Below are 24,858 nucleotides of genomic sequence, written 5' to 3' on the forward strand. Positions count from 1 at the left end.
GGCGGACGGCCGAAGCGGTCCCCGGGCCCTCCAGCGAAGACAGACGGAGGCTGAAGCGGCCCTCGGACCCTCCAGCGATCCCGGACGAGCCCCCATATGTTACACCCCGGCCTAGGCAACCGGAGTGCAACACGAAAAAAGTAAAAATAAAGCAAAAACACACGAGAAGGAACTAATACGGGCTTCCACAAAAATAATCCCAAAACGAGATTTAAAGCAAGAAACGACATTTATTTACATCACCAAACACAAGACGTCAAACTATTTACAACGGGGGGGAGATCGCGACCATGACATACAGAAACACAAGGCTTAAATACATAGAAGGAGCAATCAGGAAATGGACCACATGAGGGAAACACAGCTGGGGCAAATTAGAACTGACGAGACAGGGAAAATGTAAACTGAACACACTAAAATAACACAGACTTTCAAAGTAAAGCAGGAAATACATAACAGTCACGCAAAAACAAAACACTGACACACCGAAACGTAACAGTCTTGTAATCGGAAGGTTGCCGGTTCGAGCCCCGGCTTGGACAGTCTCGGTCGTTGTGTCGTTGGGCAAGACACTTCACCTGCCGCCTATTGGTGTTGGCCAATAGACTGACAGATGGTGCGATATGGCAGCCTCGCTTCTGTCAGTCTGCCCCACAGCTGTGCCTCCACCAGTGTGTGAATGTGAGAGTGAATGTGTCACGGTCTGCATGGCAGACCGTGGGGGTGTGGGGGAGATAGGACGCAGGACACTTCACTGCAACGGTGTCTTTATTTACAGTGCAGGAAAATAACAATAAATCCCTGTGTGCTCCCTTGACTCCCGTGCAGTCTTCTCCCAAAATCCGTGTCTTTGTGCTCTCCGCTCCCGTGTTTTCGCAATCCCCGTGCTTACTGCCCTCCTGTTTCCACGCTCCTCCTGGGTGAAAGAATACCAGAGGCAGCTGTCAAGAAACATGCTCTTGCAGGTATGCACACACTGATTTAAACCTAAGTCAAGACACTGACGTGGAGTCCTACGCAACAATCCAGCACTGAGGAGCGCTCAGCCAAACTGTTAAATAGCTCCCCGACGAGGCTTGATCAGCTTCAGCTACGTGCGCTTCTTCTCCTCAGGTGTGGCCAGGCTCCTGTCTGCCACGCCCACCAGGGGTGAAGAACAGGTGCTCTGCCACACCCACACACCCACCTATACACAAACATAAGGAAACAGAGGACAGCAGCACCAAAAATACACATGTCCATACTTATTCAAAGACCGTGGGTCCTTTAGACCCAGGTCTGTGACAGAATGAATAGTGGAATTGTAAAGCGCTTTGAGGGTCTCGAAAAGCACTATATAAATGCAATCCATTATTATTATTAACATACTCATGGCCTCCATAGTCACCGGATATCATTCCAATAGAGCACCTTTAGGATGTGGTGGAACAAGAGATTCACATCACTGATGCCAGTTGGCAAATCTGCAGCAGCCATGTGATGCTTTCACATCAGGATGGACCAAAATCTGAGAAACATTTCTGGCACCTTGTTAAATCTATGCCACAAGAAATTAAGGCAGCTCTGAAGGAAAAAGGATGTGCAACCAGGTACTGGTAAAGTAGCCATGATAAAGTGGCCAGTTAGCAAATCCATAAGCTTATTTTCTGTATCCCATTTAAGTCAGGATTTTGACAAAGCCACATTTTATGCAAACAAAACCCTTTATTTACCAAATTAAACAGACTGAGCTGAGTGTCTTCATGTGTGTACTGTACTGCAGTCTGCTGCTGTTGCCTGTGATACGGGCTCACAAGGGAGTAACCCAATAAAGCAAACCAGTTACACCCTTTTCTCGTGAGACATCTGAACAGTTAGACGTGGCTGACACGGCACACTAGATCAAGTCTGTGTCACTAGAGTTTCACTTTCCCTAAAAATATGAACAAGAGAATCTGTGGGAGGGGAAAATGAAACCTTACTCTTCAGTTGCCACTCAGAACACAATTGTGTCTTACAATAAAACTCTGGTTTCATTTCTAAAGGGCTAAAGAAGTTAGTCAAACATGCAGTGGACAAGGCTTGAACGGTTACACAGCAAATAGGCCTCCTTGGGGTCTGTGGGAGCACTGGAGACCACAGACAGATGGTCCACTGGAGTTTAGAGCCGAAAGGTTCCAACTGGGCCCCAGTGGGGCAGACTACAGTGGGGTGGGGGGGCCCATAGTGACCATGTACATAAATTATGATTAGACAAATTAGCAGTCCAAAGACATGCAGTTAGTCGGGTTAGGTTAATTGTCTCTCTGTGTTAGCCTCTGTGACCTGTCCAGGGTGCAACCTGCCTCACGCCCTAAGATAGTTGGGATAGGCTCCAGCCCCAGCCGCAACCCTGAAAAGGATAAGTTGAAGAGAATGGAAATTGGAAAATGGCACCACAGCTCTTACTTCTGGAATTTATTTTGCAGTACATCAATAAAATTGCATTTTACTTTTAATTGCGATTTGAACCAGTCACCTTCTCTCAACCTCACATGACAGTGCAACAACATGTTCAGTGGTTTCACCTTCTCCACAGTATAGCTGCATTTCCCTTCTATAAATATGCCAGCAAAAAACTTGAAGGACCCCAGCTGGGTAGGTGTGGGTGAACGGCAAATCCATATTTATACCACACAGAGCCCGAGTAGGTATGCCTAAACATGGCCTACATGGGGAAACTAGTAAGCAGATGTTTTGACTGCAGAAAAAGTGCAGTTTCTCCACAACTGGTTCAAACTAGCAACTTCAAGGGAGCTTCAATATGGTTAAAATGCTAAATTTAAGCAACTTTAAAGGCTTTTAGTATGAGACTCAGGTCTCAATGTTTAAGATACTTATCGCCTGTAAAGGAGACTATTTCAATCCTTTTAGTTCATTTATGATGAATATGGTTTATAGCTGATGAAAGTCAGAAATCCTGTATCAAATTACTAGAATCTCTTTTAGTAGAGTCTTACAGAGATTGTCTTGAATACTTGAAAAAGGCAGCTGGACTTTTGGTTCATTTCACCTTTCATTTAACAGGCTTCTTCAGTTCTGAAACTACTGATGGAAATTCCCTCAGGTATTTAACCCCAGTGGGTTCTCAGAGGTGATGCATGGGTTCATTGACCCATTAAGGGAAAGTGAGTCATCACATGAGCCAAGGTGTGACAAAAATATAAAAAAGTAGGCATGTCTTTACCCTTGGGGTCAAAGCTTCTGTATGAAATTGTCCCACTCGAATATCATGTGAGCTGATGAGATCACATGAAAGAAGCCGTAAGTGGGGGTTGAAATGTCTGGGAAGGGAACCTCAACACTTCAGGTGGCTGTTAGATGGTGGATTACATCGATTATTTTCAGTGGTCAGTTATAGAAGATGAGCTCCTTAACTCGTCTCAATCCGTTTCTTGTCACCTTCAATAACACTGCTGAATCTGTGGTGTTCAACTGCCAGTAATGTCACGGCTGGGGCAGCAGTCATGTGGTGTGGTGAGAAAAAGGATCCACACCAGGTTACACAGACGACGTGACGAGGAACAATGGCAGACGCACACTATAAATACACACAAGTAATCAGGGAATGACACACCAGAGGGGAAAACAGCTGAACCTAATTAGACACGAAGAGACACAAACCTTCAAAGTAAAACAGGAAACTCACAGACTGTTTTACAACACAAAACTCGGGGACACAAACAGAGCACAGGGCGTTAGACACAGGTAGGAAAAAATAAAACACGAGAACCAAAGAACAAATACAAAATCAGAATAAACTAGAAAATAATAACAATAGAATCTAATCGCTGGGTCACTGACCCAGGATCATGACAAGTAACGCACAGTAACAAAATGTTCAGCAGATTATTTGGTAGTAGGCTTGGCACTGTGCAGGTGCAAAGTCCTGATGGAAAAGGAGGCTGGCATAAAGTTTGTAAGAAGACAGCAACATGAAGTACATCGTCTCAGGTTCAGGAGTGCCTTCATATTAACAACAGTACCTGAAAGTGTCTCTACATCGCTTCAATATACTACAGTTCTTGGCAAACAATTAGGTATGATAGTCACCTGGACAACAGTGAGTCTTCCCCAGGTTGTCAAACTGAGGCTCTCACAAGCTTTGAAAAAGACCCCCCCCCCCCACACACACACACACACACACACACACACACAAACAAAACAAGCCATCTGTCACCACCACGTGTGTGGTACTGTCTCTCTTTTGGTAGAAGGGGCTAAAATGGCTTTTAATGTTGAAGGCTGCCTATGCCTGATACAGGAGGTACATCTTAGGCCCTTGTGGCTCTTATCAGATATCACATTGCCTGGCCTAGCAACCACCTAGCAATCGGCTAGAGTGACCTATTGTCAGCATGTCAACATCTACCATCTCCAAGTATCATTTTGCCAAGAGTACTAAAGACCAAACAATAGTTTAGCACAAGCATGCATTATTTCTAATTTACTGAAGAGCCAATTCTCATGAGCTACTGTATATGCCAGAACCGATACATGACTTAAGATATTTCACTTTACATGTCATACAAACAGAAGGAGGAAGAAGTTTAAAGAAGTTAGTTTTAGGATGCCGTGCAGAAACCCACAAACCCACGTGATCAGCTGCTCCAGTCATCAATTTTTACTTCTGTCATTGTAACTGGAGACTGCCCTTAAAAGCATTTCAACAGGTCTTTGCCAGACTTTTAGAAAAAAAAGTGTAGATTCTTTTCCTTTTATTTATTTATTTTATTTTATTTAGAAAGAGGGGCAATACATATTAATGAACATTTTAACAAATGTAAATATGCCAGATTAGCCTTGGGCTAATTTTCATCTGCAGACCCTCTGGTAGGTTGGTGTTAAACACAAGTTAGTAAAAACTAGTGGTGCAACGGATCATGGTTGATCCAAAATCTGAACTGATTCCACTCCACAGTTCGGTACGCACGTGATCATTGTTGTAAACGTCCGGGAACCCAGCAATATTATCCCGTTCCTGCTTCTCTTCTACTTAGAAGCCATACTTTTTTTAATAGCTGCGCTGTGGTTTAGCATAGTTTTCCTGAATAATCCAATGATTTCCCTAAGAAAAAACATTGTCTGGATGGGGGAGGATGTTGCTCTAAAAGCTATTTATACATTTCTGCATTTGTCTAGATGTGCAAGCTATCAATTCCATAAGCACCAATGCACTTCCGTACTATCAAAGATGCAGGTTTTTGAGCTGAATGCTGATAACAAGGTGGGTGGTCTCTTTCCTATTTAGTTTGGAGGACATCCACATATTACATAGATGAGCTCTGGCCAGACACCATGCCCGAATCTCTGGATCATGGGGGTATGTATGGGTATACAGTATATATACATCATCATTTTAACTGTGGGTCCCAATGAGCTGCTTGATTAATTCTGAATTAGATTTGGCCATAAGGTACCATTTCTACCCTCCAGAATGACCTTCTACAAGTCCAGTATAGTCCAAGGTCCAAGTTCCAGTAAAAAGCCAGTGAAGCCACTTTTCTAGTCAGTACATGGCTCAGTACAGCAAGTACTTGGACTCAAACTAAATGAAGCTTTGTGTTAAAAAGATTTGACCTGTGCTCTCTGGTGTACACGCTGAAAGAACAATAACCTTCAAAGGCTTTAGTGAAACATTTCTGGCATTTTTCTCAGGAAAAGGGAAAACACCAGCATGCCAGAGAAAATAGTTTTCAGGTGAACAGCCAAACTTTTAAACGAAAAAGGGACTCACCCCGAGAAGCAGTGATGTGAGAAACCTTTAGTCTAGAGGTTTGTTTCAGTTTTCTTTAAATTTCACCTTTGCTAAGAAACGAAATTGAAATTACAGTAAATGTGCAAATGTGTTTCGACAGTGCTGCACTCCTGTGCTCACTTCCTTTTGTTGGCTTTGGTCTTCCTGTAAGCACAAGGGAAGCTTGAATTACCCACAACAGAAGCTGTGGTCTGATTTTCATGAATGAAATTAATATATTTATTCATTTTGCTTAATTTATTTGATTTTCAGTCTTTTTTTTCCAGATTTTTTTCAGCTAACTCTGCAGTTAAATCCTCTTTGTTTAATCAGGCTCTTTTTTGACAATGCTGATTTTCATTTATTCTACAGGGTGGGCCATTTATATGGATACACCGTAATAACATGGGAATGGTTGGTGATATTAAAGTCCTGTTTGTGGCGCATTAGTATATGTGAGGGGGCAAACTCCTCAAGATAGGTGGTGACCATGGTGGCCATTTAGAAGTCGGCCATCTTGGATACAACTTTTGTTTTTTCCATAGGAAGAGGGCCATGTGACACATCGAACTTATTGGTAATGTCACAAGATTTTGCGATTGAGTTTTTATAGTCAAAGGTCCAAGTTCCAGTGAAAAGCCAGTGAAGCCACTTTTCTAGTCAGTACATGGCTCAGTACAGCAAGTACTTGGACTCAAACTAAATGAAGTTTTATGTACAAATAAGAGGACTTCAGTAAAGAGGTACCAACCACCTTCCCCACCTGTTGTTCCTCTTTTTGTTTTTGGGGGGTATATCTCCCGTATTGAAAGGGCCCCCCGCCAGTAATGAGATATGACTCATGAAAGATTGTCACACTCATACTAGTCCTTGTTATTATGTACAGTCCATCCATAGCCAACTTTGTGTTTCCACATAATCCTACCAGACACACCTTAAATCCATCTTGTCGTCATACGTCTCCATATACCCCTCTCATGCATTGTTATTGCTATGCTGAAATTCTTGAAGTCTCTCTCGAACTCCCCTGCTAGCCACCCCAGCACTGGTGTCCATGTTGCTGCCCCGGTTGACGGACGTCCTTCGGTGCTCTCTCTCCCGGCTGTTTATCCCTTTTTCCACATTGTATCCTCTCTCTTGCAGGTCACTAGCAGCCTGCTCTGTGTTGCCGTAGGTTTTCACTCCGTTTGGCCAGTGGATTTGCATCTTGCTGAGAGGAGTCTGAAAACGGATGCCTTCTTTCTTTAATATCTTTTTGATGTTCACGTATGCTTTGCGTTCTTGCACCATTCTCGCCGAGTAGTCATGGTCAAAATAAACCCTGTTTCGGTCCAGAGTGACTATTTTCTTTTCCCATGCCTTTTTAAGTATCATCTCTTTGGTTGTGAATTGTTGGAAATTGACAACGACTGACCTCGGGGGGAGACCCGCTGCCGGTTTCGAGGTTAACGCTCGGTGCGCGCATTGAATCTGGAGGTTGATATTAACATTGAGCTCCTCTCTGAGCCAAACTTCCAGAAACTGGGCCAGCGATTCTGCTTTAGATTCAGCTCCCTCTTGTATTCCGTAGATCTGCAGATTGTTACGTCTCGATCGTAGTTCCAAGTCATCCAATTTGGTCATCATCGATTTTTGTTCTCTCATTAGTTCTGTCAGGGTTTGATTGGCCTCATAGCTCCACTTCTCTATTTCTTCCGTGCGGGTCAGCGCAGCTTCTAATTTCCCTTCTTGTTCTTTAAGTTCTGCAGTTATGTTCTTAAACTTCTGGTCGATGTCTTCTTTGAATTTGGAAAGTTCGTGTGTCATTTGGCCGGTAATTTCTTCTTTGAATGTCTTGAAGTCTGATTTCAATTCTTTTTGGAGGGATTGAATTTTCTTGCTAATACAATCCAGTCCGTTTTGGAACGTGGCCATATTAGCTTCGGGTGCTGAAAAGTTAGCTTGTCCTTGTTATTCGGGTGTTTTATGTCTTTACTTTGGGTGTCCGTAGTTTTTTTATTCTTTGCTTTTGTTGTCCCTCCGCTCATCTTCCAAAGTCGTTTTGTCTCACACTTTAATTCGTGTTTTACCGGATTTTATCCAGTTGGCTTGCGGGAGCTCTGTACTTACCGTCACACCGGAAGCCCCGGAAGGATAATTTTTACATCTTTAAGTGTGTATGGGATGATCTTAACTAGGGTACATGCCAGCATCCTACACATTGGGCTGAAAATGAAAGAGTGTTTTGAGTGTTCCTTTCAAAGTTATCTTTTGTGGTTTTCTTTTGAGTACTCTGTTGCTAATGCACTCATTTGTGTTATGTACATGCAGATCTTCAGCTCAAAGTAAGATCACATTAACCTTCAGAGAATGAGGCAGCATTGAAACCTGGATCTTTAACTTAAGCATAGAACATTCAAACTTAGCCTGTGCTAGTTAGAACAGGAAATATAATTTTTTGTCACTAAATGTGACTTAAAAGATGAAGGTCAACTCAGTTTAAAAATACAGGGAATAACAGCTCATCTATTAATCTAATAATAGCCTTTCTAATGGTCACTGAATAGACGATGACATAAACCAGGCACCATAGACGTACTGTATGTAGCTGGCTAATAAACGTCCAGTTTGCATCAGACCAGACTTTGTGGCTCCGCCAGCGATGCACAACAAGAAGCCAGGCGGTCTACTCGGTAGTGATGGGTCGTTCGCGAACGAAATGGCTCTTAGAGCCGGCTCTTTGACGTGAACGACGCGAGCCGGCTCCTTATCGCGAGCCGTCACGTGGGTTTTTGTTTTTTTTCTTTCTCTCAGCCTCTCTCTCGCACTTTTTTTCCGCTTCACTCTGCACGCGAGCCTTGTGCTTTACGCTGGGCAGAGGGGGGAGGGGCGGTAGTTACACTCAGTAGCACAGGAACAGAGCCAGAGAGAGAGAAAGAGAGGCAGGGACAACAACATTAGAAAGGTATAGTAATCATCCACAACTATTTTCGGTTGCAGATGATAAAGGATTGAGAAAGTTTATTCATGCAGGTCCATATGACAGAGAATATGTATGTTCTTTTAGTTTTCATATTATAATTTATATTTAATTGTGTTGTGGTTTGTAGTGTTTTGTGTTCTTTTCACTTTAAATTTGTGAAAGGAAAAAGCTGAAAATTTAAATAGTTAAAACTTGAAATGTGAATAGTTGATTTTTGTATTATATGATTTATTTATTACATTTTATGTGGAGTGAATAAATAAAAGTATATTTACGGTGGCCCCTAGAGACAAAGCACATACAAACTTCAAATCACGTACGAACTCTGAAGCATGTACAAACTCCAAAACACGTAAAAACACGTACAAACTCCAAAACACGTAAAAACTCCAAAACACGTAAAAACACGTACAAACTCCGAAGCACGTAAAAACTCAGAAGCATTTAAAAACTCAGAAGCACATAAAAACTCAAAACACGTACAAAAGACAACAGAAGTGCTCCAGGATGATGGGCGCAGTGTTGAGCCTTTGTTATCTTGTGGCTACACAAGCCAGCAAGTACCAACGACCGGATTTGGTGTGTGGTAATAACAGGTAAATGAACTTTTTTTTTAATTATTTGAATATATATATGAGTGCCTGTGTATAAATACACAAACAATACACACATGCTTTCAATTGTGTAATTTAAGTGATCTAGTAGCTCTGCTTTGGAAGTTCAGTTCATGCTAGAAATGTGTTTTGGAGTTTGTACGTGTTTTGTCTCTAGGGGCCACCGCATATATTTATATATAAACATATATAAATAAAACCACTTGTTTTTACGTTAGTAATTCCTTTTGTGCATAATTTTATATTATTGTTAATAATAAATTAATTAAAGCAACAAAACAACCTGAAGAGCCGGTTCGGAGCCGAAAGAGCCGGCTCTTTTTAGTGAGCCGAACCTAAAGAGCCGGATCTCTAAAAAGAGCCGGAAATCCCATCACTACTACTCAGAGCAGGAACAGAAGAGTCATATTGTGTTTTAGAGATTAGAGAAAGAGATGAGAAGAGCAGTATGGCTGGACCACAGCAGGAAACACTGCTTGAGCAACATCAAGGTTTCCGTTGTCACGAGCTGCAAATACAACAGAGCTGCAGGCAAAAACTAAGCACGCACACATTCAGATTCTCTGTGCAGATACATACATCTGTACTCAGTAGCACATTTGTGCACAAAGGATGATGAATCAGAAGCTGGCCTCTAATGGACGACTTCCTCTCTCTCTCTTATCAGAGTTTTTTCTGGGTGTGTCTAAAAGTGTCATCCTCAAACTTCAAGTTCACAGTATCAGTTTTCACAGAAAGTCCAGAGAAGGCAACAAGCAGCTGCAAATGATGATCCCAGAAAATTCATGTTTCTGAGAAGGTGGCGCTATTAAAACCTCAAACACATTGAATATAATGAGATTCTTAGAGACTGTACAACAGTGGACACAATCAATCTGCATTATGATAAAAGTTATAGTTTTGTTTTTTTAGATAGAGTTCAAGAAACCAAGCTATGGAAGCATGTTTCCATCTTTGCCTTGTGTAAGTAAAGGTTTTAGGTTATTATCTCAAAATGAATGATGTTGATAAATCGGAAACAATTGGAAACTTTGAATTATTAAGTTTAGATTTTGAGTTAATAACCTTAAATGCTGACTTAAGGTGGAACTGTGGGCTGGTTTTGTTTAAGCGCCTATGGGTGGAACCATTTCACACGCATATCCTTGCATGCCTTTGTCTAGTTTTCTCATTAAGCTTGCCTATTTAGTGGCTGGATAATGCTGTGGATTCCTCTCAGAGCGCTACACCAACCAATGTGGTAAACATCTTAAGCTTGTGTTCTTGTATCTCGAAAAACTGAATAAATAAGTATTTATTCAGTTTTTCTGTCTGGTTCCTAGTTGCCTGCTCTGTGTCACAAACATGGTTTCAAGTCATCTGTTCACAGGCCAATCAATTTCCCTGTTCAATAACCATGTTAGAACTGCTGGTGGTGTGCTGAGTCTGTACTTTGAGTCCAAACAAATTTCTCATATGACACACAAAACTTCCTGGGTGGATTTTTTAACTGCACAATAACCCCTTTGTTTATCAGATAATCACATTAAACTGCACCAAAAGGCAACAATATCATAAAAATGGTCAGGTTAGTAAATAGGAAAGTAAATAGGCGGCAGACAGAAATGAGGCAGATCGAATCTTCTTGCGTTTCACGCATGAGCAGTACTGAAACGTAAGCGTTTTCGGCCATTTCAATGTGGATGTGCAACTGTGTAAAAACGACCGAAAACGCTAGTGTGGACGCGAGCGTTTTTGGACAAAAACGCCGTTTTCAAATCTATCCGGGCTAGTGTGGACGTAGCCTAAGCATTGACTTCACTTTTTCCTCCAGCACTTCTGGGGGAACACTAAGGTGTTCATACTCCACCTGAAAGATGTGATCTTTACAGCCGTGTCTTGAATCTCTCCCAGCGACTCCTCCCAGCACTGAAATAGCAGTGTCGTAGTTTCCTCAGGAAGCAGACTCAAATGCAGGATGCCGGAGGCAGGGCTAATTCTTATGAACTTCATGGTCATGCAGACAATGGGAAGCCAAAAGTCAAATATGCTAGAGCAACTGTCTTTTTTGGCTCCTCAACAAGAATCAGTATATGAATATATGTATATATGCTCTGCATAAGTCAAAACCATAAAAAATTGGATCAATTAATGGCTGGACTTTATCTTTTTTTTCTCCCCGGGGAACAGTATATCATATAATCTTTAAACATTTGATGAAACAACATTTGAGCTTCATCAACAGAGAGAGAACTTTGTTAATAAGAAAGAAGAAAAAAGACTGAGCGCTGTCAACCTCTAAACTTTAGAGGCTTGTGAGAGCTGTTCGTGGATGAAAATAAATTCAAAAAATGTAAACAAAAGCAGCTCAGAGCAAAAGTTTATATGAAACACAGAGAGGAGAAAGCATGAGCAAACTGAGAAGATTAAATGTTTGTATCTGACCCCACTTGTTCGGAGAAGCTACTGCAATAGCCAAAAAAGGGAAAACAAATCCCTCGTTTCCTGCTCTGTAACCAGCATGATGGAAGAGGCTCTTTATTCCACTCTGCCTGTTACTCTCTTGCTCTCCTTCAGCTACAGGGAGGCCTTTGTCTCTCTCTCTCTCACTGCTGAACAGAGGTTTAAAAGCTATTTTGTTGAATAATGAAAATTTACTTTAGGACGATCAGGTTTTAAAGGTTTACAAACTTTCTGGTTATAAAAGTATTTTGTGCAACGATGCAAATGACAGAACCAGTCTCAGGGAGGGGCGACCTCCTGCCTTGATCCATTGGGGAGAGGGGAGGGAGCAAGACACGCTGTGGAAGAGAGCCGGAGATTAAGAATAACTAATGATTAAATGCAAAGAAGTATATAAACACATAGTGAGTGAAGAAGAAACACTACTATAAGTATATCATGGGAAGCCCTCAGCAGCCTAGACCTATTCCAGCGTAACTAAGAGAGGATTCTGGGTCATCTGATCCAGCCCTAACTATGACATATGTAACTACCTGCTCTATCTGTTTATACATTATTATTTACATTTTTAATTGTTTCAGCTTTAAAACAAATGCGGTAGTTTCCTTAATCTTGGGTGGCTGTAGCTCAGGTGGCAGAGCAGGTCAGCCACTAATCAGAAGGTCAGTGGTTCGATCCCAGGCTGCCTCCTGGCTGCATGCCAAATATCCTTGGGCAAGATACTAACCCCATGTTTGCCTACTGGTGGTGGTCAGAGGGCCCGGTGGCGCCAGTGTCCGGCAGCCTCGCCTCTGTCAGTGCGCCCCAGGGCAGCTGTGGCTACAATGTAGCTTGCCATCGCCTGTGTGTGAATGACTGAATGTAGTGTGAAGCGCTTTGGGGTCCTTAGGGACTAGAAAAGCGCTATACAAATGCAGGCCATTTACCATTTTTACCATTTAATCTACCTCAGCAGTTGGCTCTCATTGTGCCAGCCTCTGCTGTGTTGGCTGAGTTAGATGTGGGCCAGAAAAGGAAGTTGTGTGGCGAAGATGTTGATGAAATGAAACCAATGTGACGCATAGCAGGTCTGTATTCACACAACAATGCCTTACCATTAAATGTAATAAAAGTTCTGTAAAGACTAGACCACAGATGGAAATGTGTGTTGACCATCTGCAGTTTGCATACAGACCAAATCTGGGCATGGATGATGCAGTCATCTAAATGCTGCAGAGAGCTTACTGCTCTACTGAGGAAGAGGTTCCTGGAAATGTCATGTCTTACGGAGTACCTGACCGACAGGTTGCGGTATGTGAAACTGGGGAGTGTTCTGTCTGAGCTGTAAAAGGAAACTTGCAGAACCAAAGGTTTTTTAATCTCTATTTTTTATAATCTTTTGGAGATTTCGATCATATGTTTCTCTGATTTGAGAAGATTTTGTACAGAATAGAGATGGCATGATACCACTTTTTAATGTCCTATACCGATTCCGATATCATAAATTTGGATATCTGCCGATACCGATATGAATCCGATATAGCGTATTTTGTAATCAATAAAACAGTTTTTTTTTATAAATATCTTGCTGTATTTTGTATAAGTTCATACTCAAGTTTTAAAAAACAAGAGGCTGAAGCTATTCTGTTATACCTGTATGCAAAAAATACACTCTACCCAAAACATGTCATAGTTCAGCAACACTGATCAATCTAATAAATTTAAACCTACACCATCCTCCCTATTCTGGTATTTTAAAGAGTACTTTATTAGGGAACCACCCCCTGCCCTTAATCGATGTAATCAACTTTAATTTAATGCAATTGTAAAACAAATGCACAGAAATCAATTATTTTTCTACAATATTTAAATAGATTCAACATCTTTCTTTAACAGAATTGCAGACTGCACAGATGGTACCTTCCCAAAGGAAAAAGTACTATAGCTTACTAGGGTATATTAGACTTTTTCGTTACTATATACAATAATGGATTTCTATACATTTAATCAGATGACCACTTTTGTTGTAAGATTCAGATAATTACTTATTCAAAGTTTTTAAATGACATAACAAAGAAACCTGGCCCCCGACAGAACTTTGCGAAAGAACTTTGCAACAGAACCCTGCACAGTTACCAGCCGTCAACTACAAAGGATACTGGTGTTATTTGTCTCTCAGAAACAGTTCATAACTTCCCTTCATAACTTCCCTTCAACTCATTCATGTCACCTAAAAGGTAAACCTGTTTCTCCATCACCTGTTCAGCTCTGATGATTCAGTAAGGACATCTCCTGGTTTCATCTTCACGTTTCCCTCTCACCACATATCCAAACGGATATCATGACCAGCAGCTTTAACAGCTGTGGCTCCAGCAAACATCATCTGATACTAGAAAGTAATATTAAATAAATTCTAACAACAGCTGATCAAGCTTAAACGTGCTGCTGGGTGATCAGCTGATCATTGATCAGTTTCATGTTTGAGGTAATAACAGGAGAGGGAGTGAATGAGAGAAGTAGATGCAACTGCGCAGCAAAGACTCCAGCTTTGTGTCTACTTTTTAATTCTAGCTGAAGTACTTCCTTTTCACCTCAATATGGAACTCCGATGGCCAGTCCAGCTGTGGCTCAATATATCAGTGGTTGCTTAACGTGGCAATACTATGCAAACATTCAGGGATGAACTTACACACTTGCTTTACTTCTCTGAGATAGTTTTCGCCGAGATGAAATGCCGCGGTTAGGAAGCATGTAGCGAGGCTCCAAACGCTCCAACAGACTGCCGACAGGTCTCGCAGACAACAGCCGCTCTATTTATTTATTGATTTTGTGATACTTCGGATCGGATTACATTTTTTATTTCTCTCCGATATCCGATCCAGTAATTTAGGTCAGTATCAGACCGATACCGATACGTAATATCGGATCGGTCCATCTCTAGTACAGAAGATGAGTCAAATGCTCCCTCTAATGCAGGGGTGTCGAACTCCAGGCCTCGAGGGCTGGTGTCCTGCAGGTTTTAGATCTCACTCTGGGTCAACACACCTGAATCAAATGATTAGCTCATTACCAAGCTTCTGGACAACTTCAAGACATGTTGAGGAGGTAATTTAGCCATTTAAATCAGCTGTGTTGGATCAAGGACACATCTAAAACATGCAGGACTCCGGCCCTCGAGGCCTGGAGTTTGACACGTGCTCTAATGTGAGCCTGAAGCAGGTAGTCTGAGTTAACAGAGAACGTTGAGAGCCTCCTTTGTAATATCAGTCATCTATGACTGGGGTTTGGGGGTTTGTCAAAGCCAGCAAAGAAAATAAAGAAAGATGCAAAGAAAGCCTGGCTCTGTCGAACTTGACTCATAGTTGTCCTTTAATTAAAGGACAAAGTAAGCACACTTTTGGCTGAATTGTCTCACCTTAATAAAATGTGTGCCATGTAACTTCAAGAGAGCTGAGTAAACCTTTCTATGTGTTTTGTGAGTCCTTGTCCTGCTTCACTGCCTCCGGCACATCTGCGGTAACTCTTGCAAGAAGCAAAGCTATGACCTCAGGTTTAACACTAGCTAAAAGTGTTAATGTGTCATTACTTCCATATCAAACCCCAGCAATAAAAAACAAACAAACCCACTCACACTAAGAGCTCTTTCAACACACTGAAAGTTTTTGCTTGGGATACTTTTCCCCTTTTTGCATTATTATTCGTCATTCAGTTTCATTTGCAGTAGCATGCAAATGCCTTTGCATTGCATGTCTCTTCTTGTCCGGGACAAAAAAAAAAAGTACAGTCAAGTACAGTGTGGAAGGTCCCCTCACAGAAGCTCAAGGTTTGAGAAATCTGAGTAAGCTGCTACATGTTTTATTTAGATCTAGGACAGCAACATACAGGTCAATATTCATTCATTTCTACTCTGCATCTGCATGAGCTGCAGTTGTTCTGTTAAAGGTGTAAACCTCTAAATGTAGGTTAAAGAATCTGCTAACCCACAAACAGAAGATTCACACTGAAATGAATGCATCACACTGCTGCTGAGTTCAGTTCACACACACAAAAAATGACTTACTTTGCAGTTTCCTGTTTTTGTCATCAGATCTTATGCCCGTTATTATCTTTGTTGGTTGAAAAAACGTTTGTTGAATCATCTGAATCCATCGCACATTTTTAAAGTTTTATGTTCCTTAAGTTTTGGTGTTTCTATTTTGATCCTTTTATTGTCCTATGTGTGAAATGTGTGATTGAGCTGCAGTTGCCTATTAAGGTGCTCTTTCAGAAGAAAAAGGAAATCTGAAAAGTCTTTTTTTGTTGCTGGTTAAACTAATAAATAAAGGACAAAACAGTTGACATTAGAGTGACCAGGCTGATGATCTCTGGCTCTTATCATGGCCCTTACTAAGCATTCTTGCTGTCCCAGCAGCAGCAATAGGTGATGTGGTACCCTTTGCATGTCAGACTTCACAGGAAGAGATCATTATTAGTCATTACTAGTCATTAGTCTGACAACAAGCGTACACAAACCACAATCTTGTATGACCACTGACATAGCAAGGACATCACATCATCCACTAATAGTTAATAATAAGCAGATGTGCACTGACGTGTGGTAGCAGAGCATGAAAAATTGATCTTACTTCAGGTTTCATCACTCTGATGAAACCTTTCATCATATTGTCCATGTACGCTTTCTAGCTCAATAAACCTTATCTTCTCTGCTGTCTTGGCAGTTAGCTGAAGGACCCAGGTCAAGAATATCATCAAGTGACAACAGTTGCAGTACACATGATGAGTTTAAGTGTCTTGTGTACTGTGGCTGTTGTCACGTGATGCTATTCTTGATCTGCTGTTTTTGGTCGATTCATAAATAAACCTGAAATAAGCTTTACAAACTTTCTCATGCTGTTTGCACATATGCTGTGACCACAGACAAGACTCAAGCTATCCAAAAGCCACCTTTAGACATTTGTCTAATCAAGCACATGCTAAAATCAGCAAATCAAAAAGAATTGACACTAATAAAATGCATATACATATCATATACCAGCGGTTGTTGTAGCACTGAAGTGCTGCTGACCTCATTTTCGTACATCATTTAGTCATGGTCGGCTTTGCAGGGCCTGTTTGTACAGTAGCATGAGATCTGCACAAGCTCACCTCATACTACTGTGCACACTTTCATGCACCGACACCTGGTTGTTGCTTTTGTTTTGCTCTTTGTGGGCGACAAAACCATATTTGGAAACGTTTGTGGATCTTCCTTTCCTTTAACCACATGGATTTCACCCAGCCAATAGGTGAAGATCAGCATATGTCACAGACAGTAACAGCATGGTTTCTAATCCCATAAATGGGAACATCACTAACTTCAGTTTGCATTTTCCAAGTATTTCCGTGAGTACCCTATTGAGGTTTCTCATGTGATGTAAAAGGGTCAAGAGTCAAGCATGTTGCATCTGACATAACTACTGGTTGCTAAGGAAGAATGCATATTTCCCAACAAACTGAAGGCTGTTTGTTGTCAGTAGATGAAATTGGTTGCAAAAGAGGTGCTGCATCAAAACCCTCCTGGTAATTTTTTGGTTTCTAGCAGACTGCCAGGCTTGCCTGTAATTTTTTATGGTTGTCTGCAAATATTTGGTAACTACTAGCCAAGCAGTAGTAAAACTTGAAGGCTTGTCTTCTTTAAAGTAATAGTTGTGCATGGGCACTGACAGCAACCCTTTAACCCCCCCCACCAAAAGTGCTACTGTTGCCTTGAAGGCAAAAGGTTTCTATTTTCAGTTTGTGTCACACTTTTTACAGTTTCATTACAGCTCTGAGAGGAGACACTGTTTGCAGATATGTCTGTTGCTTTGATTCAGTTTGCATCCATAGCAATCTGCCAGAGAACAAAGCATCTTAAGGTTTTGTCAAATGATGGGGGAATACATATTATTTCCCCAGCAACAGGTGGTTTTAAGGGCATGTATTTTCCCAGTGACTGCCTTTAACCTTTAGCAACAACTCGCAACCAGAAACACATGTTTCCTCATGATCCATGAATACCAAATGGTTGTAGACTGGTGACAACCAGCAGCTTGGTTGTCTTTATTGGTTTGCATTCTATCAGAGCCCCTCTCTTCTTGTTTTCATTCCTTTTCTCCTTTTCATCCCTTTTCAGGTCATCTTCTGCTTCATCATTGTCAGTGGTGTCATCAAGTAGTATGCCCATGCTGGTTTCTTCTGAGCTACTGTACATGACCATTTACTTCACGAGTTTAGTTTGATTTGATTCTTTCTTCTGCTTTTCATTCCTTGTCAATTTCTTTTCAGCCTATCTTCTTTTTCTTGTTGTACCTTCTCCCAGCTCCATCTTCTCAGGAGTGTTGGTCACAAGTTTTGATTTTATTTTCTTTCTTCTCATTCTGGGCCTTCTAGCTGTGGCATATAAATAGAAATGTCTGAATAATTGAACATACAAATTAGAAAAAACTAAATAAAAAACCTGTTTGACTTTCTATAGAGAGAGGAAGTACATTGTGATATAGTGTAGGTTAACACAAAGCACTGTCCTGAAATTATTTTAGCTCGTGAACATGTGGGACACGTACACCCTGCCACTCCAGCAATTTTTTGTATGTCCTAACATAAAATGTCACTGTGTGCATCCAAACTTTTCAGTTTCAGTTACAGTCAGAAGCTACTACTCTGAGTCACACACGCAACTCTGTGGCCGCCTGTTTTATAGCAGTGGGAGGAATATGCCTCAGCCTATTTTCTAGTCTTTTATGTTTGGCATTTATGCTCTTTGGTGTGATTCCCTTGTCTGTTTCTGTAATGTTACAGTGGATTTGTTTTGGTTTCAGTTATTAAATTAGTTAGTTGTCCATAATCCCACTCCCCACCCCGCTCAGTCTGCACGTCCTCCTCCCACTAGGGATGCGAGCAGGGGAGGCGACGAAGAGGAGTGGAGGAAAGAAGCTTTTAATAAATTGAGACATCCTCGCCTTGGAGCCAGTAGCATAGACTGTAGTCACCCATGGGTTTCGATTGCCACCACGGTTTTTATTGGAAACAGCAAGCCATAACATTATCAGACAATCAATTAAAATGCTCCAAAAGCTCCAACAGCACACACAGAATGACTCGAGCCGATGCTGTTTGGATCGAGCTGATTGTGTAGCGACACCAACGCAGCCACGCCCTTAACTACGGATCCAGATGTATAAATTACAAACTTTCAACCTACTAAGGGTTGTTATAAGGGAGGAAACTATTCATTAGAGGTCAAAACAGTTTTTGCATATTTGCTGTAAAGTTTTGGCCACTTCGGGGATGACTTTATTTGTTAGACCCTTAGTTTGATAGGATAGGATAGGATAGGATAGGATAGGATAGAATAGGATAGGATAGGATCTCACACTATCATTACAGGTGATCATATATAATAAGTGAAACATTGTGGGAAATCAAAAGATGAGTTGTTTTCTCCCGTTTTGGATGCCGTGCCTGCAGAGAAAAAAACAGATAACATGCAAACAGAATGGATGTACTCTGTAATCCCTTTAAACACCAACGAGGCTGGGCTTCTTTAAGTTGCTCTCAGACAGGGTGACTTCATGTGAATGGTCACTCTCAATTGTACTAAACTGAATTTTAGTGACTCTACAACCTCTAAAAACTCCACTGAGACGAGACCAGAGATACTAGGCTTGTAAAGGTTATGCAGATCCTGTATCCGTGTATTCATCTCGGTGGACAGACTTTCACAACAGCATTTACATCACGTGACATCCGTGCAGCTTCGCTTACTGTCTGTGCATTAGTATTAAGATTGGAATCTGGCCTGCAGAACAAACGCAGATGGCGCTTTCATCAAATCATGTGGGAAATTTGTGGCGAACATGATATATCATGAGACCCTGTGTCTACACTGAAAACCATGAAAGCACTGAGTGTATGTGTATGAGCTAAAACATAAACACATCTTAACAACTGAACACAATATGATAATCGGAGATGCCTTTTGGGTTGCTGCTTCAAAGACATTTAGGCAATTATGCTCGGGTCAGATTCCACACCAGACTAAAAGAAAAATGGACTGATGGGATTGACTTTGCGCACCAGAAAACTGACTTGCTGAAACAGAAAGCTGTCTCAGCCACAGCTGGCAACACTGGATGCATCAAACGGATCCACTTTCTCAAAGCTGCTAGCTAATTTATGCAAAATGTGGCTTTTTGGTGTGCGTGCTGTGATGCACTGCTTGATAGCATAAAATAGAGTGATGGTTAGTCTGAGTACATAACTCACATATTAACTAAGTTGGTTGTTAGGTACTAAATCTACACATGTTTTTATGAACTAAGCCTAACAAGCAAGTAGAAGCGAAAGAAACACCAAGAGAGTAAAAAGAATCCAAGTGCAAAACACTAAGATGCCAACAGGAAGTAAACCAGATGTCCTGGGTAATGACCTTGGAAGTGTGCCATCGTTACCACACCTCCAGCCTCACAAAGACTTTGCATGTGTGTTAAACGTAGACATTATACAAGAGTATTCCAACAAAGAGTACAGACACAGTAAAGAGTTCCAGATCAGTGACTCAGATCAGACCGGATGACATCCACTGACACTGGCTGTGTTGTAGAGTTGGTATGAAAAGAAAAACTATCCTCAGAGGCCAAGGCCAAAGCTAGTTCTTTTTTGTTTTGTTTTGGTAATAGTATGCAAATGTGCGTTTTTGGGCTATTTTAATTAGAGCTAGCACGATACCACTTTTTTATGTCCAATACCGATATCATAAATTTGGATATCTATCGATACCAATATGAATCCGATATAGTGTATTTTTTAATCAGTAAAACTTTTTTTTTAATATCTTGCTGCATTTTGTATAAGTTCATACTAAAGTTTAAAAACAAAACAAAACACTAAAGCTATTCTGTTATATTTGTATACAAAAAAATACACTGCACCCAAAATATTTCATAGTTCAGCAATACTGATCAATCTAATAAACTTAAACCTACACCATCCTCCCTATTCTGGTGTTTTAAAGAGTACTTAGCGGAAATATTAAGCAACCTAACTAATAGGGTTGTCAACTACCAGCAGAAAAAAATAGATAACCACCCCCCACCCTCTGCCTCGTGATGCTTAATCGAGGTAATCAACTTTAATTTAATGCACGTGTAAAAGAAATGCACAGAAATCAATTATTTTTCCATAATAATTAAATAGATTCAACATCTTTCTTCAACAGAATTGCAGACAGCACAGATGGTACCTTCCCCAAAGGAAAAAGTACTATAGCTTACTAGGGTACATTAGACGTAATAGTTACTATATACAGTAATGGACTTATATACATTTTACATCAGATTAAAACTTTGGGTGTAAGATTCAGATAATTATTTAATAAAAGCTACACATTTTAAATGAGAATAAGAAGGAAAAGTATTTCTTTGTATCCCCCCTTTTCCCTGTTAATGCCCTATCGGCCCCCCTTGCATAACTTTGCTAGATCCGCCCCTGCACAGTTACCAGCTGTCAGCTAAGTAGAAAAGGATCCTGGTGTAGAAAGTAATATTAAATACATTCTAACAACAGCTTATCAAGCTTAAACGTGCTGCTGTTGTTCAGCCGCTGGTTTCCTCTTTCTGGTGCAAAGTGGGCCAAAAACTAACAAGAGAGACCTGAGTCGACAGAAAAGCCGATCAGCTGATCATTGATCAGTTTCATGATTGAAGTAGCAGCAGGAGAGGGAGGGAGAGAGAAGAAGCAGTCGCTCCATATATGGGTTGTTAAGATTAACGTGGGAATGCTTTACAAACATTCAGAGATGAACTGAATGCTTTACTTCTCTCAGAGAAGAAATGCCGGTTTGGTAGCGAAGCTCCAAATGCTCAACCAGACTGCCGACAGGTCTCGCTTGCCACAGCGCAAGGCAAGCATAGGCTACTGCTCCGACGTGCTAAGGTTATGAGCTGAGTTACGCCATGTCGCAAGTTTTGTGAGTTGCTTTCGTGATATTTAATGGATCGATTACATTTTTTATTTCTCTCCGATATCCGATCCAGTAATTTAGGTCAGTATCAGACCGATACCGATAGGTAATATCGGATCGGTCCCTCTCTAATTTTAATACTGGCGAATGTGGAGATTTACTGGCTTTTGGAGTGAGCCTTAAGTGGCATCCACAAGAACTGCAGTTTTTTGCGCTTTAATGTTGGATTAACTTTTAGCCTCTTGAATCATAATGACCTTAACTGAGTGTAACCTAAGTGACAGGAAAAACAAAGTCCACTTAACTGCCCTTGTGATTTTTGAAAAAATGTTACCCCCCCCCCTCTTTTTTTGATCCAGCATCCCTCAGTCATCCATTCTCTTTTGCTTCTCCAGTTTTGAGCTGAGCCTGTCAATATCAATAAAATCAACAAGAAAACAGATACCAGAATTTTTTTATCCCCAGTCATTGTGTTCTGTACTCCTTACTGTATTTGGTGTACCGTGTTTAGAAGTTTTATCCCAGATGAATAAAAATAAAGTACCTCTTGGTGGCTGACTCATAGCTTAATGAATCTGTCTTGTATCTGCTGTTGTATAGTGGAAGCTTTGAACAATAGGCAGATATGCATATTTAATCACACTGACAAAAGGAAAAAGAGTCTGTATTTTTAGTGCTGAACTAGTCCCGCAGTTTTGAGACAACTGCCAGAAAAGCTTCGCTAAAACATGTGGATTAACCGGTCATAGTTTGCTATGGTTGTTGTTTGAGATCTGTCGTGCAGTTTTTACAAGATTTGTGAGGAAATTTGGAATTAATATTTCAGGACCCTGAAAGCCAGAGGGATAAGGCCTTGAAGAGGTCAGACCTTCTCTCTGATATTTTGTATTGTCTTGTTGCTCATTATATTGCTAACCCTAACCCTAGCCCATAACTCCCAACAGAGCATCTGTATACTCAAAAGTTCTTCCCAGCTGGTTTTCTGGTTCTTCAAGTGTCTCATTTGCATAATATGTAACGACACTATACCTCACCTCCAGCCAAATGTTAGCTATGATAGACTATAGCCACACAAGTGGTTATGGATAGATAGGCATCAATTATGCTACATAGTTGTATAATAAGCAGCCAAAATTATGTAGAACTTCAAACATTACACCCACACACTACTGCGTACCACATGGGAAAAGGAATTTTTATCTATTTTTTTAAATCTCAACTTGAAAAAATATTATACATCCCTTGTTTGTTCACATAAGATTTCAAGAGGAAAAAAGACTTTGTGACTTTTCACCTTATTTTAAACATTGTAGCCATTTATTTCTGAATCTCCCATTTAGACTGCAATCAGGCTCCCACTGCATGCATGGGCTTCACAGCACAGTGAGTTGTTTCAGGAAGTTAATGAGCAGGGCTTGTTGTTGAGAGGGTGGAGTGTTCCTCTCAAACACAAACAAGCCGTAAAGTGCTGCAGGGGAGAGGGAAGTGGGAGGTTAGCATAGCAGACAAGAGAAACACTCCAGTCCTGAGTGTCGCTCCACGTCAGTGTTTGTTCCCGTAGAGGACTTAAATTGCTCTGTCTGTACTCATGAGGATTTACGGTGTACTGGCATCATGAGTGAGTGTTTGCACCTCTGTAATCACATGTAAATTTTTGCTCCAGCTGTGGGGGGTTGGGGGACATATTTCAGGCAAGGGCGTGGATTTCTTCGGAAACACAAACCTCATTGAGATAGGTTGCGGTTGTGCTGCTTCTCTATGAAAGCTTTGGCTGGTGGTCTTTACCGTAAATGTGTGCACAGAAAAAAAGAAAAGGGAAACTCCCAAGAGGCCTTGTTTTGGATTTGGAAATGGTTCAGAAAGTATTTTTGAATGAAAATGGCTAGTGTGATCATAATTTTTTCTGTATTTGGGACTCAAGATTTATAAAACAAACAAGTAGGGCCTTATTTTTAAGCTTCAGTATCGTCAGAGGCATGATAGGTGCTGTAACTATGGCAGCTGTTTGAAAAAGGAAAATGAAAAGAACATCTAGATAATTCAGAAAACGTTGAAAAAGACTGGTAAACCCACACATACAAGGTTTACTTTTTCCTGCACAGAGGAATTTTGAACAGCTAAGAGGTTTATTCAGATCCAGAAGAAAATGACAAGCATTAGAATGATTTTTTAATGCATTTATGTTTACCAGAGTTTTGTTTATCAAATGCTTAACTTGTGACAGACTACAGACTGCACCAGAAGTGAAAGTGAAACTTTGTAAGAGGTAGTGATGAATGGCTTCAGAGCCAGTGGCACTGATAAAAAGGCAGGAGGCCGAGCTCAAGATGTCCATATATTAATCGAAAGTGAGAGTGACCAGGATGAACAAGGTCAAAAATGAGTACATCAGAGGGATAGCTCAACTAGAGGAAGGGTCGAGGCTGCGATGGTTTGGACATGTGCAGAGGAGGCTTGATGGACATATTGGACAAAGGACGCTGAATATGGAGACGAGGAGGTGTGACAGAAGAGGATGCTAGTTATAGGCTGAGATGGAGACAGATGATCTACCGTAGTGAGCCCTAAAGTGAACAGGAACAAGAAGAAGAAGAAGAAGAAATGAAGAGTAAGAGGCTTTCTTCCCTTGTTTTTTCTAACTTTATGTTTTGATTTATGACCCTCAAATCCCCATTTTGAGTCCTGACAAAGCTTCAGACTTCAGCTGTATGAACCACAACACGTATCATATAAAGTCTGGTCACTTTATTAGATACACTTTGCTAGTAGCAGTTTGGACGTCTTTTTTGATCCATATTGACACGATAGCATCATGCAGCTGCTGCAGATTTGCTGGCTGCTAGATGCAGGGATGTTTTACCAATATTCTTTTGTCCAGTTTTGGTGAACTGTAGCCTCAGTTTCCTGTTCTTAGTTGATATTCTGCTTCAAAATTTGAAGTGTTGAGCATTCAGAGATGCTCTTCTACATATTTTGGTTGTAATAAACAGACCACCCAGACCAGCCCACCTGACACCAACAGTCATGTTTTGATCAAAGTCACTTAACTCACCTCTCTTATGTCTTCTCTTCTTTATGAGTTCAGTCACAAAGAAAAGAAAGCATTAACTGTGTAAAAACATGGGTA

The 24,858-nt window shown here is 40.9% G+C and overlaps 1 protein-coding gene and 1 long non-coding RNA gene across 13 annotated transcripts in view; one reads left to right on the plus strand and one right to left on the minus strand.

Annotated features, from left to right (window-relative positions):
• Positions 1 to 686: 686 nt before the first annotated feature.
• Positions 687 to 11,976, minus strand: LOC309720989. The gene is made up of 3 exons (XR_014280618.1): positions 11,181 to 11,976; positions 1,006 to 2,371; positions 687 to 916 (listed from the first exon to the last, which is right to left on the minus strand). It is a non-coding gene; the product is annotated as an uncharacterized lncRNA (long non-coding RNA).
• Positions 8,422 to 24,858, plus strand: part of LOC309720986 (protein FAM161A) — a 29,456-nt gene continuing 13,019 nt past the window's right edge. For 7 of the 12 annotated variants that reach the window (XM_082558282.1, XM_082558288.1, XM_082558286.1 and 4 more), the window contains exon 1: positions 23,184 to 24,339. The gene's annotated coding sequence lies outside the window, so the exon portion shown is untranslated. Of the gene's footprint in view, positions 8,700 to 23,183; positions 24,340 to 24,858 lie in introns of those variants that run through there. The other 5 variants (XM_082558283.1, XM_082558292.1, XM_082558293.1 and 2 more) reach the window with 3 other exon arrangements.

Source organism: Aulonocara stuartgranti (genome assembly GCF_965226115.1).
Source record: "Aulonocara stuartgranti genome assembly, chromosome: 13".
In the NCBI taxonomy this organism is placed as follows: Eukaryota; Metazoa; Chordata; class Actinopteri; order Cichliformes; family Cichlidae; genus Aulonocara; species Aulonocara stuartgranti.